The 21,595-nt window shown below is 37.9% G+C and overlaps 1 pseudogene; it reads left to right on the forward strand.

Annotated features, from left to right (window-relative positions):
- The window catches only part of LOC112838266 (elongation factor 1-alpha 1-like), a 141,309-nt pseudogene extending 120,221 nt beyond the window's left edge, over positions 1–21,088 (forward strand).
- The last annotated feature ends 507 nt before the right edge of the window (positions 21,089–21,595 follow it).

Below are 21,595 nucleotides of genomic sequence, written 5' to 3' on the forward strand. Positions count from 1 at the left end.
AGCTTGCTTCTCCCTTTCCTGCTCCCCCTGCTTGTGCTCTCTCTCTGTTAAATAAATAAATAAAATCTTAAAAAAAAAAAGGAATGATCATTCAGAGAAGGAAAGGAGCCTATGTCTAGGCTTAAACTCCAAACCTCACCAAGAGAAGAAAACAAATCCAATAGTAATATTACTCCAATCATGAATATTCTCTTTATGTCTAGCAATGTTTATGTCTTGCAGGTGGGGGGGCAGAGGAAGAAAGAATTAAAGATACAAATTCACAAATAAACATCATTTACCTAGATTTATGTAAAATATAGTGTGATACATATTTGGCCAACAAGAGGTTCAAAATTATTTATCAAGATTTTATCATATAGGTAATATGTATAAATAAACATTACCTCCTAAACTTCAAAGAATTTCAGGGTAGGTTTTTTTTTTTAAAGCCACATCAATAAACTAATAAACAAATAAATAGAGATCTAATCAGCCAAAGACTTTTAACTCATAGTTATTTTGGTAATATAATTCCCTTTAAAATTACTAAGACTTTCATCTCTTTGCTTACACTTAGTTCAATGTGCCAATTGCCACACCTACAATTTTTTATTAGACATTATTCTTATATCTGATTTATTTCTTTTCTTTTTCATCACAATTTTTTTTTCCTCAAGTCAATGACATTTACTTTATGGCCATCAGCCTTGGGTTAAGGGTCTGGCTCAATCTAAACTTTGTCATGTAGTCATATCTTCAGATCTTTAATTATTCAATTAAAAAAATCTTATTCTTTAATGTTTGGGATAAGCATTTCCAGCTTTTCAAAGACTAACATTTCTGGGTGATTCCTTATTCCCTTTCATTTTTATGTGTACAGCCAGATCTAAAATATATTTTAGAGTATTCCTACGTACACACACACACACACACGCACACACACACACACACATTCTATTCATTCTCTCTATATTTTTAAAATATTTAATGCTTTATTTTAATCTTTTATTTATATTTATTTATTTATTTTTAAGTAAGCTCTTTTGCCCAGTGTGGGACTTGACCCAGAGCATGCTCTACCAGCTCAGCCAGCCAGGCGCTCCTGCTTTAATCTTTTAATATGCAAAGATTGACAATTATTTATTAGATGGCTGAATTAGTTGCAAGTCTTTTCTGTGGTCATTTTGTCTTCTAATAGCTTACCAAATAAAGCTACTAATATCTAATGCATGCTAATATAATTCCGTTTTCCAGTCTCTTTTTCCCAGAGCCGCAGGCTAGAAGGTGTGTTTGCCTCTCCAAATACCATCAGCATCATTATAACTGAATATTTTCTCACTGCCTAACTTGACAATTCATAATTCCAGCCTCTGATATTAGTTTCCTAGTTTTCTTCTGCCAGTAACACAGATTTTATATTTTTGGTTACTGCCTACTCTTATTGAAATTTCTCTTTAAGATAACAGTAATTATAGTAGCATGTAAACTTTGAAATATAAGTGACTTAATCCAACAAGATGTTTGTTTCTTGCTCATGTAAAATCCAATAGTTAGAAGGGACTGAAGGTTATGTTTTATAAAGTGATCTAGCAATCCACACTAACAATATTCTTGTTTTAAATATACAGTTTTCAAGGCACTGACATCTAGCCAGCAGATAGGGAAGGAAGAATAGATACTTGTTTATGGGAGGGTTTGTTTTTTTTCATTTTTTTTTTCCCTTATTATCTGTATTCATCCTAAGAATCAAAAGCAAGCAAAGTTTGGTCTCATCTGCTCCAAGAATATTTTCTTCCTTCTTAGAATACACTTTACAAGAGTTTTTTTTTATGTTATGTTAATCACCATATATTACTTCATTAGTTTTTGATGTAGTGTTCCATGATTCGTTGTTTGCATATAACACCCAGTGCTCCATTCAATATGTGCCCTCTTTAATACCCGTCACCAGGCTAACCCATCCCCCCACCCCCCTCCCTTCTAGAACCCTTAGTTTGTTTCTCAGAGTCCATAGTCTCTCATGATTTGTCTCCCCCTCTGATTCCCCCCCCTTCATTTTTCCCTTCCTACCATCTTCTTTTTTTTTTAACATATAATGTATTATTTGTTTCAGAGGTGCAGGTCTGTGATTCAACAGTCTAACACAATTCACAGCGCTCACCATAGCACATACCCTCCCCAATGTCTATCACCCAGCCACCCCATCCCTCCCACCCCCCACCACTCCAGCAACCCTCAGTTTGTTTCCTGAGATTAAGAATTCCTCATATCAGTGAGGTCATATGATACATGTCTTTCTCTGATTGACTTATTTTGCTCAGCATAATACCCTCCAGTTCCATCCACATCATTGCAAATGGCAAGATTTCATTCCTTTTGATGGCTGCCTAATATTCCATTGTGTATATGTGTGTGTATATATATATATATATATATATATATATACGTATATACCACATCATCTTTACCCATTCATCTGTTGATGGACATCTTGGCTCTTTCCATAGTTTGGCTATTGTGGACATTGCTGCTATAAACATTGGGGTGCACATACCCCGTTGGATCACTACATTTGTATCTTTGGGGTAAATACCCAGGAGTGCAATTGCTGGGTCGTATGGTAGCTCTATTTTCAACTTTTTTTTTAATTTTATTTATTTATTTTCAAAGATTTTATTTATTTGAGAGAGAGAGAGAGAGCACAAGAGGGGGGAGTAGGAGAGGGAGAAGCAGACTCCCTGCTGAGCAGGGAGCCCAATGCGGGACTCCATGCAGGACTCGATCCTGGAACTCCAGGATCATGACCTGAGCTGAAGGCAGTCACTTAACCAACTGAGCCACCCAGGCGTCCTATTTTCAACTTTTTGAGGAACCTCCATACTGTTTTCCAGAGTGGCTGTTCCAGCTTGCATTCCCACCTATAGTGTAGGAGGGTTCCCTTTTCTTACAGGAGGTTTTTATAGCCCAGCTGAGAAGTAGTACAGATTATTTCTGTTACATTGCATTGGCTTGAAATCAGGCACTTGGCCATACCTAACTGTAAGGTAACTGTGAGCCCAGAAAGATAACATGTAGATTTTGATAAACCCATAACATTATAGTATTCTTTACTACACTGAATGACTAATTATCATGATTTTTAAAATTGTCTTTTGCATTAGAGGCTCTATTATTTATACTTAAGGGCCATGAATATCATACTCCATTAAGAACTATGATTTTCTAATTTCCCACATTATGATATTTAGTCTGCAATAAAATGAATAACTTTAATTTTATGCATGATATAGTAGAACAAAACATGGATTGGAAAATTAAAGATTAAACTTGCATTTGAAACCTGGTACAATCTGGCTGTTTTATCTTGGGCAAATTTATCTTTAAATTTCATATTTTGTTTATACATTGAATGAACTGCACACGGTGAGTGGCTCTCAACATTGACAAAACTTTGATTATCTTTCCTCCCTCCTCCATCATTATTTACAATGTAAGTAATGCTTTATTGAACTGCGATTTTAATTAAAGATACAGATAACTGCCAATATATATCTTCAGGCCAGTGTGATTTGCCATTATTATCACAATGACAGACATGACTATTTTGTTAGGATAGATGATGACAGGGTAATTACTTATTCAAGAGGTACTAAATTATATGGCACTGAGTTCATATAGGCAAATTAGTTTCTAGAATTTTTGATAAATTTTAAGTTAAATAGTGTACCTAATATCAAAGATGGTTATCATAATTAAATAATTTTTCCTAATATGATAAAAATATCTAGTTTTGTATTCTGTATTAAGATATGACTATCATGCATCAGTTCCTAGGTACACATTGTACATTTCAATATACGGATCCAAATTTCTTATAAATAAGAAAGTTTTCTTGGATTATAGTTTTTAGTGTTTGCCCACTCCATGGTTTTGATTTTCTTCATCAGGACCTCCAATTATACTCATGCTAGGTCTTCTTTGTCCTATGTCTAGCTCTCAAATTATTTTTAATCTCTTTACTAAGTTTTTTAAGCTCTTTTTTTCTTTTTTCTATCTTCTATTTTCTGAACATTGCCTCCTGAGTTGTCTATTTACTCTTACGTTATTTTCCATTGAGTCTTCATTCTAAACCTATTACTTTTATTTCTAATTTTTTTATGTGGTCTTTTTGTTCTCATTTCTCATCTTCCTGTTTTTTAGCTGTCACATTTCTGAGTTTTCTTGACTGTGAATTATTTTGTTCTTTAATAGCTTTTGCCATTTAATTAATTCTTTTATTTTCTTTGAAAAATTAGGTTACACTAATATGAAAATATGTAACATAATGTATAAAATATGAAAACTCTGCTTTATGGATGTATTTTTCTTGTGAGTCTTCATATTATATATATTTTTCTTTCTCTGCTATTTATGTATTTATTTAATATTATTTATTTTACATATTTACTTAATATGGGAGTGGTTACAATTCTTTTCTGTTGTTCATATTGAAGTGAGTTGGGGATTTCTATACTTCAAAGAAGAGATTCCTATGTAGGGGTAGAAGTAGATTAAGCCAGATTTTTCTAGTATTTGGCTCTTTTGTACCCCTCTATCCTTGTTGTTGGTGCAGAGTATTAGTAAATATGGTTTCTCCATATAGCCAGGTTTCCAGTATTTTCTGATATCTGTCTTGTGCCCTTCACCATTTGTATCTGAATCTTCTCTTCTTTACTCCCTTAGTTTCTGTCCTAAGAAATTTATGTTTATTCGAAGAAATTTTACCTCAGTCCAGGGTTCTGTTTTTTTGTTGGGTATTTCTGATATACACAAGAAGAGTCTTGTAAAACAAAACCAAAACAAAAGACAAAGAAGAGCATTACATAGTGATAAAGAGGTCAATCCAGCAAAAGGATATCACATTTGTAAATAGTTATGCACCCAATAGGAGCATATAAATATATAAAGCAAATAGATTTCCCCCACCCCCCTCCCCTCTAGAACCCCCAGTCCATTTCTCAGAGTCCATTGTCTCTCATGGTTCATCTCCCCCTCCGATTTACCCCCCTTCATTCTTTTCCTCCTGGTATCTTCTTCTTTGACATCATTAGTTTTTGATGTAGTGTTCCATGATTCATTGTTTGTGCATAACACCCAGTGCTCCACGCAGAACGTGCCCTCTTTAATACCTATCACCAGGCTAACCCATCCCCCCACCCCCCTCCCCTCGACCCTTGGTTTGTTTTTCAGAGTCCATCATCTCTCATGGTTCGTCTCCCCTTCCGATTGACCCCCTTCATTCTTCCCCTCCTGCTATCTTCTTCTTTTTTTTTTCTTAACAAATATTGCATTATTTGTTTCAGAGGTACAGATCTGAGATTCAACAGAGTTGCACAATTCAAAGCACTCACCATAGCACATACCCTCCCCAATGTCTATCACCCAGCCACACCATCCCTCCCACACTCCCACCACTCCAGCAACCCTCAGTTTGTTTCCTGAGATTAAGAATTCCTCATATCAGTGAGGTCATATGATACATGTCTTTCTCTGATTGACTTATTTCACTCAGCATAACGCCCTCTAGTTCCATCCACATCATTGCAAATGGCAAGATCTCATTCCTTTTGATGGCTGCATAATATTCCATTGTGTATATATACTACATCTTTATCCATTCATCTGTCGATGGACATCTTGGCTCTTTCCACAGTTTGGCTATTGTGGACATTGCTGCTATAAAGACTGGGGTGCATGTACCCCTTTGGAACCCTACATTTGTATCTTTGTGGTAAATACCCAGTAGTGCAATTGCTGGATTGTATGGTAGCTCTATTTTCAACTGTTTGAGGAACCACCATACTGTTTTCCAGAGGGGTTGCACCAGCTTGCATTCCCACCAACAGTGTAGGAGGGTTCCCCTTTCTCCACATCCCCGCCAACATCTGTCGTTTCCTGACTTGTTAATTTTAGCCATTCTGACGGGTGTGAGGTGGTATCTCATTGAGGTTTTGATTTGGATTTCCCGATGCCGAGCAATGTTGAGCACTTTTTCATGTGTCTGTTGGCCATTTGGATGTCTTCTTTGGAAAAATGTCTGTTCATGTCTTCTGCCCATTTCTTGATTGGATTATTGGTTCTTTGGGTGTTGAGTTGGATAAGTTCTTTATAGATTTTGGATACTAGCCCTTTATCTGATATGTCATTTGCAAATATTTTCTCCCATTTTGTCGGTTGTCTTTTGGTTTTGTAGACTGTTTCTTTTGCTGTGCAAAAGCTTTTTATCGTGATGAAATCCCAATAGTTCATCTTTGCTCTTGCTTCCCTTGCCTTTGGCAATGTTTCTAGGAAGAAGTTGCTGCGGCTGAGGTTGAAGAGGTTGCTGCCCGTGTTCTCCTTTAGGATGTTGATGGACTCCTGTCTCACGTTTAGGTCTTTCAACCATTTGGAGTCTGTTTTTGTGTGTGGTGTGAGGAAATGGTCCAGTTTCATTCTTCTGCATGTGGCTGTCCAATTTTCCCAACACCATTTATTGAAGAGACTGTCTTTTTTCCATTGGACATTCTTTCCTGCTTTGTCAAAGATTAGTTGACCATAGAGTTGAGGGTCCATTTCTGGGCTCTCTATTCTGTTCCACTGATCTTTGTGTCTGTTTTTGTGCCAGTACCATACTGTCTTGATGATGACAGCTTTGTAATAGAGCTGGAAGTCCGGAATTGTGGTGCCGCCAGCTTTGCTTTTCTTTTTCAACATTCTTCTGGCTATTCGGGGTCTCTTCTGGTTCCATACAAATTTTAGGATATTTGTTCCATTTCTTTGAAAAAAGTGGTTGGTATTTTGATGGGGATTGCACTGAATGTGTAGATTGCTCTAGGCAGCATTGACATCTTCACAATGTTTGTTCTTCCAATCCATGAGCATGGAACATTTTTCCATTTCTTTGTGTCTTCCTCAATTTCTTTCATGAGTATTTTATAGTTTTCTGAGTACAGATCCTTTGCCTCTTTGGTTAAATTTATTCCTAGGTATCTTATGGTTTTGGGTGCAATTGTAAATGGGATTGACTCTTTAATCTGTCTCTCTTCTGTCTTGTTGTTGGTGTATAGGAATGCCACTGATTTCTGTGCATTGATTTTACCACTTTACTGAATTTCTGTATGAGTTCTAGCAGTTTTGGGGTGGAGTCTTTTGGGTTTTCCACATAAAGTATCATATCATCTGCAAAGAGTGAGAGTTTTACTTCCTCCTTGCCGATTTGGATGCCTTTGATTTCTTTTTGTTGTCTGATTGTTGTGGCTAGGACTTCTAATACTATGTTGAATAGCAGTGGTGAGAGTGGACATCCCTGCCGTGTTCCTGACCTTAGGGGAAAAGTTCTCAGCTTTTCCCCATTGAGAATGATATTTGCTGTAGGTTTTTCATAGATGACTTTTATGATATTGAGGTATGTGCCCTCTATCCCTATACTCTGAAGAGTTTTGATCAAGAAAGGATGCTGTCCTTTGTCAAATGCTTTTTCTGCATCTATTGAGAGGATCATATGATTCTTGTACTCTCTTTTGTTAATGTATTGTATCACATTGATTGATTTGTGGATGTTGAACCAGGCTTGCAGCCCAGGGATAAATCCCACTTGGTCATGGTGAATAATCCTTTCAATGTACTGTTGGATCCTATTGGCTGGTATTTTGGTGAGAATTTTTGCATCCATGTTCATCAAGGATATTGGTCTGTAATTCTCCTTTTTGATGGGTCTTTGCCTGGTTTTGGGATCAGGTAATGCTGGCCTCATAAAATGAATTTGGAAGTTTTCCTTCCATTTCTATTTTTTGGAACAGTTTCAGGAGAATAGGTATTAATTCTTCTTTAAATGTTTGGTAGAATACCCCGGGAAGCCATCTGGCCCTGGGCTTTTGTGTGTTGGGAGATTTTTGATGACTGCTTCAATTCCCTAGGGGTTATAGGTCTGTTCAGGTTTTCTATTTCTTCTTGGTTCAATTTTGGTAGTTGATACATCTCTAGGAATGCACCCATTTCTTCCAGGTTATCTAGTTTGCTGGCATAGAGTTGCTCATAATATGTTCTTAGAATTGTTTGTATTTCTTTGGTGTTGGTTGTGATCTCTCCACTTTCATTCATGATTTTGTTGATTTGGGTCATTTCTCTTTTCTTTTGGATAAGTCTGGCCAGGGCTTTATCAATCTTGTTAATTCTTTCAAAGAGCCAGCTCCTAGTTTTGTTGGTCTTTCTACTGTTCTTTTGTTTTCTATTTCATTGATTTCTGCTCTGATCTTTCTTATTTCTCTTTTCCTGCTGGGTTTAGGCTTTATTTGCTGTTTTTTCTTTAGCTCCTTTAGGTGTAGGGTTAGGTTGTTTATTTAAGATCTTTCTTGTTTCTTGAGAAAGGCTTGTATTGCTATATATTTACCTCTTAGGACTGCCTTTGCTGCATCTCAAAGATTTTGAACAGTTGTGTTTTCATTTTCATTGGTTTCCATGAATGTTTTTAATTCTTCTTTAATTTCCTGGTTGAACCATTTATTCTTTAGTAGGATGCTCTTTAGCCTCCATGTATTTGAGTTCTTTCCGACTTTCATCTTGTGATTGAGTTCTAGTTTCAAAGCATCGTGCTCAGAAAATATGCAGGGAATAATCCCAGTCTTTGGGTAGCAGTTGAGACCTGATTTGTGACGTAGGATGTGATCTATTCTGGAGAATGTTCCATGGGCACTAGAGAAGAATGTGTATTCCGTTGCTTTGGGATGGAATGTTCTGAATATGTCTGTGAAGTCCATTTGGTCCAGTGTGTCATTTAGTGTCTTTATTTCCTTGTTGGTCTTTTGCTTAGATGATCTGTCCATTTCAGTCAGGGGGATGTTAAAGTCCCCCACTATTATTGTATTGTTGTCAGTGTGTTTTTTTGCTTTTGTTATTAATTGCCTTATATAATTGGCTGCTCCCATGTTCGGGGCATAGATATTTACAATTGTTAGATCTTCTTGTTGGATAGACCCTTTAAGTAGGATATAGTGTCCTTCCTCATCTCTTATTACAGTCTTTGTTTTAAAATCTAATTTGTCTGATATAAGGATTGTCACCCCAGCTTTCTTTTAGTGTCCATTAGCATGGTAAATGGTTTTCCACCCCTTCACTTTCAATGTGGGGGTGTCTTTGGGTCTAAAATGAGTCTCTTGCAGACAGCATATTGATTGGTCTTGTTTTTTAATCCAACCTGATAGCCTGTGTCTTTTGATTGGGGCATTTAGACCATTTACATTCAGGGTAACTATTGAAAGATATGAATTTAGTGCTATTGTATTGCCTGTAAGGTGACTGTTAGTGCATATTGTCTGTGTTCCTTTCTCGCCTATGCTGCTTTTAGGCTCTCTCTTTGCTTAGAGGAGCCCTTTCAATATTTCTTGGAGCGCTGGTTTCGTGTTTGCAAATTTCTTTAGTTTTTGTTTGTCCTGGAACCTTTTTATCTCTCCTTCAGTTTTCAATGACAGCCTAGCTGGATATAGTATTCTTGGCTGCATATTTTTCTCGTTTAGTGCTCTGAAGATATCATGCCAGTCCTTTCTGGCCTGCCAGGTCTCTGTGGATAGGTGTGTTTCCAATCTAATGTTTCCACCATTATAGGTTACATATCTCTTCTCCCGAGCTGCTTTCAAGATTTTCTCTTTGTCTCTGAGACTCGTAAGTTTTACTATTAGATGTCGGGGTGTTGACCTATTTTTATTGATTTTGAGAGGGGTTCTCTGTGCCTCCTGGAATTTGATGCCTGTTTCCTTCCCCACATTAAGGAAGTTCTCTGCTATTATTTGCTCCAATATACCTTCTGCCCCTCTCTCTCTTTCTTCTTCTTCTGGGATCCCAATTATTCTAATGCTGTTTCATCTTATGGTATTGCTTATCTCTCGAATTCTGCCCTCGTGATCCAGTAGTTGTTTCTCTCTCTTTTTCTCAGCTTCTTTATTTTCCATCATTTGGTCTTCTATATCACTGATTCTCTCTTCTGCCTCATTTATCCTAGCAGTTAGTGCCCCCATTTTTGATTGCACCTTAATAGCCTTTTTGATTTTGACTTGGTTAGATTTTAGTTCTTTTATTTCTCCAATAAGGGTGTCTCTAATAACTTCCATGCTTTTTACAAGCCCAGCTAGTATCTTTAAAATCATGATTCAGAACTCTAGATCCGACATCATACTAATGTCCGTATTGAGTAGGTCCCTCGCAGATGGTATTATCTCATGTTTTTTTTTTCTGAGGTGATTTCTTTTGTCTTGTCATTTTGTCCAGAGGAGAATAGATGAAGGAGAGAACAAAATGCTATAGGTTAATAACGTCCCCAGACAATATACTCTAAACAAATCAGGAAAGACCTGAAACCAGGGGAAGAGAAAGGGAAGGAGAGAAAAAAGAAAGAGGGGAAAAAAAAAAAGAAAAAGATAAAAACAAACCAAAACAGAACAAAACAAAAAAAAAACCAGAATATGATCAGATATGATCAGGCTAGTGCATAGATCAGTGCCACACAGTACACTTTGGGTGTATTTTCGTCTGTTAGAAGATAGTGCCTCCTAAATTTGTAAAGGAAGAAAGACTTATATATGTACAAAATAAGGGTTGATACAATGAAAGGATGGAAGATGACTGTAAAGATGAAAAGTATAAAAGATTTTATAAAAGGAATTGATAAGAATTTGTTTGAAAAAAGAAACAAGATTTAAAAAAAAAAAGGTAGAGAATGTGGTCAGGCAGGAGACTAGAACAAAGCCATACACTAGAGATTTAGGGTATATTTTGATGTGTTAGAAGAAACTATAGCTCAAAATTTTTAAAGGGCGTATAACTTATATATATATGCCAAAAATAAGGGTAACTACTATGAAGGGATAGAATATGGCTCTAAAAATGAAAAATAAAAATGTTTTTTTTTTAAAGGGATTGATAAGATGTTGGTTGAAAAAAGGGAAAAAGAAAAATTAAAAAAAAGTTAAAAAAATTAACTTTGAAAAACTAAGGAATCATGGTAAAAAAGCCATGAATTCTTTGTGCAGTATTCCCCTAGCGCTTGAGTTCTGCTGTTCTCCTTGATTGGTCAACTTGGTCTTGGCTTGTTGGCTGTTCATGCTGATCTTCTGGGGGAGGGGCCTATTGCCATGGTTCCCAAATGTCTTTGCCGGAGGCTGAATTGCCCTGCCCTGGTGAGTCCGGGCTAAGCAATCTGCTTTGGTTTGCTCTCGGGAGCTTTTGTTCCCTGCAAGCTCTCGGTACAGCTCTGGTGGATGAGAGTGAAAATGGTGGCCTCCCAATCTCCTCCTGGAGGAGCCGAGAACTTGGGGCCCCACTCTTCAGTGTGCCCCCAGAGAAAAGCAATCACTCCCTTTTCCCCGGTTTCTGCCCGCACTCTGTACTCACCCTGCCCGTGACCAAGCATTTCTATCTCTGGCACCTGACCCCGTGTGGAGTCTCCAAACCCAGCAGATCCTGCACTCCCGCGCCGCTCCTCCCGGTGGTGGAAGGGGAGTCTCCCTGGCTCTGCTGCTTGTTGGGTCCCTGCTGGAGGAGCAGTGGCCTGACTGGCCCGTGGATCACAGTTTATGGCAACCCCGAGCTGAGAGCCCGCGCCTCGGCTCTGTCCCTGCAGCCAGCTTTCCAGCTCCGATACCTGGGAGCCCTGCCACACTCAGGCAGCCCCGGTCTTTCTGTGACCCCGAGGGTCCTGAGACCACACTGTCCCGCGAGGGTTCCACCCCCCACTTAGCCACTGCAGCGACATCCCTCAGCGGAGCCGACTTCTAAAAGTTCCGATTTTGTGCTCGCGGCTCTATCACTTGCCAGAAGCGGCCGACGGAGGCCCCCTCCCCCGCCATCTATCCTCCCGAATATCGCCTCGGATTCACTTCTCCGCACATCCTACCTCCCAGAAAGTGGCCGCTTCTCTGTTCAGAGAGTTGTTGCTACTCTCTTCTTTGATCTCCTGTTGAGTTCGTAGGTGTTCAGAATGGTTTGATCCCCATTCAGCTGAATTCCTGAGAGCATATGAAATCCAGGTCTCCTACTCGTCTGCCATCTTGCTCCGCCTCCTAAATATATAAAGCAAATATTAACAGAAATAAAGGGAGAATTAGACAACAATAATAGTAGGGAACTTTAATATCCCACTTACATCAATGAATAGATTATCCAAATATAAAATCAATATGGAAACATTGGCTTTTAACAACCTATTAGACCCGATGGACTTAATATATACAGAACATTCAACCAGATGGCAGAATATACATTTTTTCAACTACACATGGAACGTTCTCCAGGACAGATCACATGTCAGGCCAAAGAATAAGTGTCAAGAAACTCAAGAAGATTGAAATAATTTCAAATATGTTTTCCACCCACAATGGTAGGAAAATAAAGATCAGTTACAAGAAGAAACTGAAAAAAAATACACAAAAATGTGGAGACAGCAACATATTATTAAACAATGGGTCAACAAAAAAAAATCAAAGGAAAAATCAAAAATTATTTTCAGACAAATGAAAATGGAGACACAAGCTTCTAAAATCTTTGGGATGCAACAAAAGCAGTCCTAACAGGGAAGTTCAGAGCAATACAGGCTTGACTCAAGAAATAAGAAAAATCTCAAGTAAATAATTTAATCTTATATCTGAGGGAACTAGAAAAAGAAGAACAAACAAAGTCCAAAGTTAGAAGTTAGGAAATAATAAAGATCAGAGTGGAAATAAATAAAATAGACACAATATAAAAGGTCAATGAAGTTAAGAGCTGATTCTTTGAAAAGACAAACAAAATTAACAAAACTTTAGCCAGACTCATCAAGAAAAAAAGAGAGATGGCCCAAATAAATAAAGTCAAATATCAAAGAAGAGAAATTACGGCCAATATTATAGCAATATAAAGGATCATCAGATAATACTATAAATAGTTACATGCCAACAAATTAGACAACTTAGAAAAAAGGGATAATTTCCTAGAAGTGTGTAATCTTCCAAGACTGAAATCATGAAGAATTAGAAAATCTCAATAAACCAATTACTAGTGATGAAATTGAATCAGTAATCAAAAAGTCCCAACAAACAGAAGTCCACTTTCAGATGGCTTCAGAGGTGAATTCTATCACACATTTAAAAAGGGGTTAAAATCTACCCTCCTCAAATTATCCCAAAAAATTGAAGATGAGAGAACACTTCTGAACTTATTTTATGAGGTCAGCAAGACCCTGATACCAAGACCAGCCAAAGACACTACAAAAAAGGAAAATTCCAGATCAATATCCCTGATAAACAGAGATGCAAAAATCTTCAACAAAATACTAGCAAACTAAATTGAACAACACATTAAAAAGATCATATACCATGACCAAGGGGAATCCATTCTAGGGATTCAAAGATGGTTTGACATCACAAATCAATCAACATGATACACCCCATTAACAAAGTGAAGGATAAAATTCCTATGATCATCTTGATAGAGGCAGAAAAAGCGTTTGACAAAATTCAACATCTGTTTATGATTTGAAGTCCAAAAAAGTCAAGAGAGGGAACACACTTCAAAATAATAAAGGTCATATATGACAAACCCACAGCTAACATCTTACTTAATGTTGAAAAGCTGAAAGTGTTTCCTCTAGGATTAGGAACAAGGTGAGGATGCCTACTATTTCTGCTTTTATTCAACACAATATTGGAAGTTCATATACATACAAAGGGATATTGGTCATAATACAGAGTGGAATCTTGCCATCTGTGACAACATGGATGGAATTAAATTGTATTATGCTAAGTGAAATAAGTATGACAGAGAAAGATAAATATCTTATGATTTACTTATATGTGGAATCTAAAAACCAAACAAACAAACAAACAAAAAAAAACAAAACAGAAAGGGACTCATAGATACAGAAAACAATCTAGTGCTTGCCAAAGAGGATGTGAGTGTGGACAGATAAAATAGGTGAAGGAGATTAAGAGCCACAAACTTCCAGTTATAAAATAAATAAATAGCAGGGATGTAAATTACAGCATAGGGAATAAAGTCAATAATATTTGAATAATTTTGTATAGTGACAGGGTACCTAGAACTATTGTGACAATCATTTCATAATGTATAAAAACATTAAATGACTATGTTGTATACCTGAAACTAACATAATATTGTATGTCAATTATAATTCAATAAAATACTAGTTAGAAATGTCTGACACTTTCTACTCAAATTTATTTACTTCTAGTTAACACACTGATTAGTAATTAGAGCAAAACTTTGTGCTCAGATTCACTCCACTTTATAATTCATTGATTATTTAAACAATTTCTGAGCTAATGAGCTACACCAATTACTGGCCTGGTGCTGGGTATGTAAAGACAATAAAATTTATTTTTGTTTTTGAAGACCTTATAGTCTTATTGAAAATATAGGCATCACACTTGCAAATTTCAGTGGTATCAGCTTTAACAGAGTTATAAAATAAAATGGAACTGAAGTTAAAAGGATAAAATAACTACATGAAGAGTTCATGAAAGCCTTCTTAGAAGAGATGATACTTGAATTGAGTCTTAAAAGGTGAGTAGGTGTTTCCAGGTGGTGAATGTAAGAAAGGACCTTCCAGAAGAGGTAGCATCCTTATTATTGTGGTAGGTCTTATTGTGCTTAGAAAATGGTGGCAACTTTAGTAAACTGGAATTTAGAGTTGTGTTGGTGGCTCAAACAAAGGGGACAAGAGTTTAGATGGTGTTAGCAAAGGAATACAAGGCCAGAAGTATGGTGAAAGGGCCTTTGGAGCTAAAATAAGAAAAGTGGTCTAATGTTATAAGCAATAGGAGGCAAGAAAGGTTTTAAAGTAAGCAAATGACATGATTAGATTTAATTATTAGGAAAAAAGCCGGTGTCAGTCAACACCTACCAGGCTGAATAGGGGGTTCTGAGACAGGAAGTCGTTCTAAGAACCTAGACAAAGGGTGATAAAGTTCAGAATTAAGCACAAAGGATGGAGCAGAGGCTTGGACTTTGGATTTATAGCTATTTCTATGACAGATCCCAAAATAAAAGGCATGTTCAGACTTTAAAATGTTTTTAGAAGGAAACATAAAGTAAAATAATAATATGTGAACTTCATACCAAGATTAAAACCTTTCAATTGAATTTTAGTATTTACCAAAAGAGCACATGTTGAATGGTCTCAACTTTTGGTCTGCCAAGCTATTTTTATGGGATAAGAGTATTCAAGAAAGAAGAATCTTTTCTTCCCAAAAAGAGTGCTAATGTCCACTTTAACGCTTCCCTAAATATCTCCAACATGAAACAATTGGCATAGACACATCCAGACCTAGAGCCGTCAGCGCCTTTGATGTAAGACAAATGCAGTCCAATGAAGAAGTGTGTCTGTTCCAATAGTGGTCGCCAAAGTCAAGGCTCAGAGCACAAGTTACTGTTATCTCTTTCATGGGTTTTATGTGTTCAAGAATATGATAATAAAAAAGAAAAACAAGCTCTCTGATAAACCACATTTATAGTCTCTTGGACTGCAAAGTTCACAGCAAGTGTCTTTCTCTTTTGAAGTCAGTGTATTTTTTGAGAACCAGAAGTGTGCAAGGCAGAAGCTTGTTGACGATAGGGAGGAGAGTAGGAAAGCATGTGAGCAGGTCTGAGCCTGGGGCTCATGGCTCGACAGGGTACATGGGTCTTCAAGACTATAGGCAGGCTACAGAAGGCCTTCCAACTCTCTGAAATCATGGGAATGATGATGGTGGATGTACGGATTTTTCTGGGGAAAGTGTTAATTGCTTTCATCAGATTCTCCAGCTTTAAAGAGCTGGCATTTGAAGGTTTGACTAGACACAATGACAATATATATCAGTATATAATAAGAACAAAAAGAGTGGTTCAAAAAATAAGGTTTTCCTACTTCAGAAGATAGCCATACAATGTTGGGCACATTTGCCTCTTTGAGCCTCAGGTTTTTTTCCATTACCATGTCCTAGGCTTATTGTGAAAATTTTTATAGAACAGTTTGCACAACGCTTGGAAAATGTTTTCATTGCGTATTTATGACAAATGCAGATACGACATTTGTTATGCATGTGTACGCATAGTGGCTATAAATATAAAACTTAAGCTAGTGAATTGTTGAGGATCAGTCATATTTCATTTATGATCGTCTCTTGGAAGCTGAAGAAAGAAGATCAAGTAGCAAGAATGTTTATGTTCTTCAAGTACTATTTTTAAGAGGGCAAATGTTAGGTTCTGGTGTTAATCACCCATTGCCATGCCATGAATGAAGAATTTGAGTCAATGACAATCCCCAGTGGCAACCCTTGGAGTGAATGAGTCAAACTGACATGACATGATAAATTAACTAATTTTTGGGAGAATGTATAACCAATAAGGATCAGGCCCTACTTCTGATGATGAGGATTGTAAGAACATTCTTTAAGAAAATCGAACCCTGGTCAAACGAGGGCTGCTTCTTTTCATATCTTTCTTGTTTAGTGATCCTGGGAGACTTAACTTGATTATTCAGCTTCTCCCAGCACAAGTAATTGAAATGTGGGGCAGATGGAGCCCTGCATTAGCAAGCCAGAATCAGAGGATTTGGTCACTACATGGCCTCCTTCACCAACACACCAATCCGAGGAAGGAGGCCAGGCTGCATGAGAATCTTGCTTTAGGACCCAGGCAATTTCTTTGTCCACTGCCCTCCACTGATTAGGCCTCTGGCTCAAGAGCTTGAGTTTTGAAGACTTAATTTAATTGGAGGACCATGATGGGTGTCCATTCTTTTCTCCTGGTCTACCTGATCCTTCCATTATTTCCCTTGCTAGCTTACAGGCTACCTAGAAAACTTCATGTCCCTTTTATTAGATTCCCTTGTACTGATGTATGTATATCCTCTCAGACATTTTTTCCCTTGGACAGAAAAATATTTTGGTAAACCAAAACAAAACAACTTACCCACAAGACAAAGTGATTACTAGTTGGAGATCTGGTTGGAAGATATTAGCCAGCTGTGAAGCAGAAACACATTTTTCTCCATGCTTTTTCATAATAGTATTCAGAGTCATATGTAAGTTGGATGACATGCGGTTAGAGCTGTAAGGAGAGAAAGTGTGCTGTAAGGGAGAGAGCACGGGGCTGTGCAGCAAGGCAGGTGGGGGTTGAGAGCCAGGCCACGTCTACCTATATCATGGTAGACTATTTACTTCTTAGAAATGTCCTGTCAGTGAAATGTGAATGATAATGCCTGAAAGAGGAATTTTAAGGATTAAAGGTAAAGTGCTTGGCACCACTGAATACTGAGTAAATTAGAAATATTTTATTGTTTTGTTAATGTTCAATTCTTGCTCTACCTTAAAGAAACTCTATATCAAGTACTTTATTTTATGTATGCAGCCCATGTTTGTTAATCACGTGCTATGTGCATAGTGGTAAGTGCTGGGAAACAAGGGAGTAAAGCAGAATCCACACGTTCAAAGACATAATAGTCTACCCATCTTGGGGTATTTGTGTGCATGTCCAAAGAGTAGAGAATTATGATTCCTTGTCTTGTTGAAAATTTTACCTAAACAAAATTAAATCAGTGAGTTTGTCTTTTCACTGTGTCTGTATAACATAAAAATATGCATATAGCTCATATTTAGGGATGCAGAATATGGGAATTCTAAGGAGCTGAATATTGAACCCTGAATTACACCAGGGGCACAAAAGCGATGAGCCATGTTTGTGTGGCTAGTTTCTTCATGGTATGCTCCTTCTTTGTCCCAACAATAACTTAACATTTGTCACATTGGATTCTATCTGAGGTCAACCTGACTTGAGTTTTAGATCCAGGGTCTTCCTTTTCATTCATTTCTTCTCAGAATACCAAGTTCCCCAAATAGATTTACAAGTTTTTAAAAAGATGTAATCTGTTTTTTTTTACAACAGGTTTGCCACCAGAACACTGGTGTCATGAAAGCCACCACTAAACCTAAACCAAAATGGGAAAGGAGATGATTCATATCAACACTGCTGTCATGGATGCGTAGATTCAGGCAAGTCTACCACTACTGCTCATCTGATCTACAAATGTGGTGGGAGTGACAAAAGAACAATTGGAAAACTTGAGAAGGAGGTCGCTGAGATGGGAAAGGGCCCCTTCAAGTATGCCTGGGTCTTGGATAAACTTAAAGTTGAATGTGAACATGATATCACCATTGATATCTCCCTGTGGAAATTCAAGACCAGCAACTATTATGTGACCATTGCTGACGCCCCCTTCGTTGATGCCCTAGGACACAGAGACTCCATCAAAAACATGATTACTGGTACATCTCAGGCTGACTGTGGTCTCCTGATTGTCACTGCTGGTGTTGGTGAATTTGAAGCAGGTATCTTCAAGAATGCGCAGACCTGCGAGCAAGCCCTTCTGGCTTACACACTGGGTGTGAAACAGCTAATCATCGGTGTTCACAAAATGGATTCCACTGAACCACCCTACAGCCAGAAGAGATATGAGGAACTCAGTAAGGAAGTCAACACCTACGTTAAGAAAATTGGCTCCAATCCTGAGACAGTAGCATTTGTGCCAGTTTCTGGTTGGAACGGTGACAGTATACATGCTGGAGCCAAGTGCTAACATGACTTGGTTCAAGAGATGGAAAGTCACCTGTAAAAATGGTAATTCCTGGGGAACCACGCTGCTTGAAACCCCAGATTGCATTCTGCCACCAGCTCATCCGACTGACAAGCCCTTGCGTCTGTCCCTCCAGGACAACTACAAAATTCGTCATATTGGTACTGTTCCTGTGGGCTGAGTGGAGACTGTTTTTTTTTTTCCGTTTGTTTGTTTTTAAGATTTATCGATTTATTTTAGAGAGGAGGGGCAGAGGGAGAGGGAGAGAGAATTCTAAGCAGACTCCATGTTGAGCGTGGAGCCTCATGGGGCTTGATCTCATGCCCCTAAGATCACCTGAGCTGAAACCAAGAGCCAGATGCTCAACGGACTGTGCCATCCAGGCATCTCAGAGATTGGTGTTCTTAAACCAAGCATGGTGGTCACTTTTGCTCCAGTCAATGTTATAACTGAAGTAAAATCTGCTGAAACGCACCATGAAGCTTTGAGTGAGGCTATTCTTGGGGACAGTGTGGGCTTCAATGTCAAGAACATATCTGTCAAAGATGTTCGTCATGGCACTGTGGCTGGTGACAGTGAAAATGACCCGCCAACAGAAGCCACTGGCTTCACAGCTCAGGTGATTATCCTGAACCATCCAGCCAAATCAGTGCTGGATATGCACCTGCACTGGATTGTCACACAGCTCACATTGTTGCATGTTTGCTGAGCTGAAGGAGAAGATTGAACACAGTTCTGGAAAAAAGGTGGAAGGTGGCCCCACGTTCCTGAAATCTGGTGATGCTGCCATCATTGATATGGTTTCTGGCAAGCCTATGTGTTTTGAGGGCTTCTCTGACTATCCTCCTCAGGGCCATTTTGCCGTTTGTGACAGGAGACAGACTGTTTCTGTGGGTGTCATCAAAGTGGTGGACAAGAAGGCAGTTGGAGCTGGCAAGATCACCAAGTCTGCCCAGAAAGCTCAGAGGCTCTGAGACCTGCCACCCCAGCCTTAATCAGTGGTGGAAGAATGGTCTCAAACCTGTTTGTGTCAATTTGCCATTTAAGTTTAATAGTAAAAACTGGTTAATGATAACAATACATTGTAAAACCCTTAGCAGGAAAAGAGAACGTTTGTGGACCATTTGTTTTGTGTGTGTGTGTATGTGTGTGTGTGTGTGTGGCAGTTTTAAGTTATTAATTTTTTTAAAGATTTTATTTATTTATTTGTCAGAGAGAGTGTGTACACAAGGAATGGCAGGCAGAGGGAGAAGCAGTCTCCCTGCTGAGCAAGGAGCCTGATGCAGGACTCGATCCCAGGACCCTGGGATCACGACCTGAGCCGAAGGCAGGTGCTTAACTGACTGAACAACCCAGGTGTCCCATTAAGTTATTAATTTTAAAATCAATACTTTTTTTAAAAGATTTTATTTATTTATTTGACAGAGAGAGACACAGCGAGAGAGGGAATATAAGCAGGGGGAGTGGGAGAGGGAGAAGCAGGCTTCCCGTGGAGCAAGGAGCCCGATGTGGGGCTCAATCCTAGGACCCTGGGATCATGACCTGAGCTGAAGGCAGACGCTTAATGACTGAGCCACCCAGGCGCCCCTAAAATCAATACTTTTTAATGGAAACAACTTGACCAAAAATCTGTCACATAATTTTGAGACCCATTAAAACAAAAGCTTAATGAGAAAAAAAATTTTAAATGTAAAAGATATAATCAAATTTTGCTCTGGATCACTGTTTTGTTGTTTTTGTTGTTGTTTTTTCCAATGTCCAAGAAACTTTTTAACACCTACTTGACAAAATAAGCAAGTAATCATCTATTTTGGGGATGGAAAAAGAGGAGGTGGGAATGAGATGTCTGGCCTAACCTCCTGTTATTTAGGCATGGAAATGATTTGTTTAGTGATTCTGCCACAATTGTAAAACAGCTTTTGCATTGTCTTGGTTTCTCCATGTGTTTTGAAAGAGAATAGTGTACTTAAATCTTGTTTTAATTCTTGGGAATTAAGTGTATATTTGGGGAGGGTGGAAAAGAGGCATTATTGAAAGAAAAGTGTTTCTAATACAACTTGGAAGACAACACAGAAAAAAAAGAAAGTGAATCAATAATTTTATTTTAGAATTGAAAGGGATGTTAAGGCTCATCTTCCCTCTGTATAGATGAATGAAATGAGTTTAAGTATCTTGTCCGTGGAATATCATGCAAACTAAGATGTCCTGACTTCTAGAATAGGGCTTTGCTCTCCTCTAAGTGTTATTATGGGATTACAGTGCAGAATGGTCTAATAAATATCATCATGTTGCCATTACTGCTTGTGAGGACTGGTTGTATGTACAAAGTTTAAGTAAAACCCGATACAAAAATCCTAGTGCCCTAAAGTAACTGTTTAATGATGACGCCTTTGCTCTCTTCAAACCAGTGAAATGAACACACATTTCTAGCTCCATTTAATAAAAGGTCTCCTTGAGGGTGCTAAATCCTGCTTTTCTGGAAAAGCTCATCCACCTCACATGGGTAAACAATTCACTTCTTCACAAATTTTGTTTACTCACAATCCATAAACAGAATAAATCCTGCTTTGTGTTATTGCTGTTATCATAAAATTAGACAGAGTTTACTGGAATGAATGGTGGTAGACTGTTGCTAACACAGGTATCCGTTCTGCACAGCTTTCTAGAAAGGAAGAACAGGTTGACCAAACATGTTAGATTTATAGTTAATTGACCGTAATTATTTAATTGTGATTACTCTGAATACTTCTGTAGTGATGGAAAGCTAGTAGTCATCATGGATGGTTTAAAAATAAAGCAACCCACTTCATCGTTCATAGGTAAATGTTTCTGAGTTTTAAAAAAATTTATCAGCTAGAAAAATTTGCACTGGCTTCACCTATATTCATTCAAACTATATTCTTTCTACCTTTACTTCATTACCTTCCTCAGCATATTGACCTTTAATTCCTCCAGAGACCTAATTTCAAGGTAAATTATATGAAAGTAATTTTTTAAAAA

Source organism: Callorhinus ursinus, unplaced genomic scaffold, assembly GCF_003265705.2.
Source record: "Callorhinus ursinus isolate GAN/ISIS: 27379988/994484 unplaced genomic scaffold, GSC_fseal_2.0 scaffold26, whole genome shotgun sequence".
In the NCBI taxonomy this organism is placed as follows: domain Eukaryota; kingdom Metazoa; phylum Chordata; class Mammalia; order Carnivora; family Otariidae; genus Callorhinus; species Callorhinus ursinus.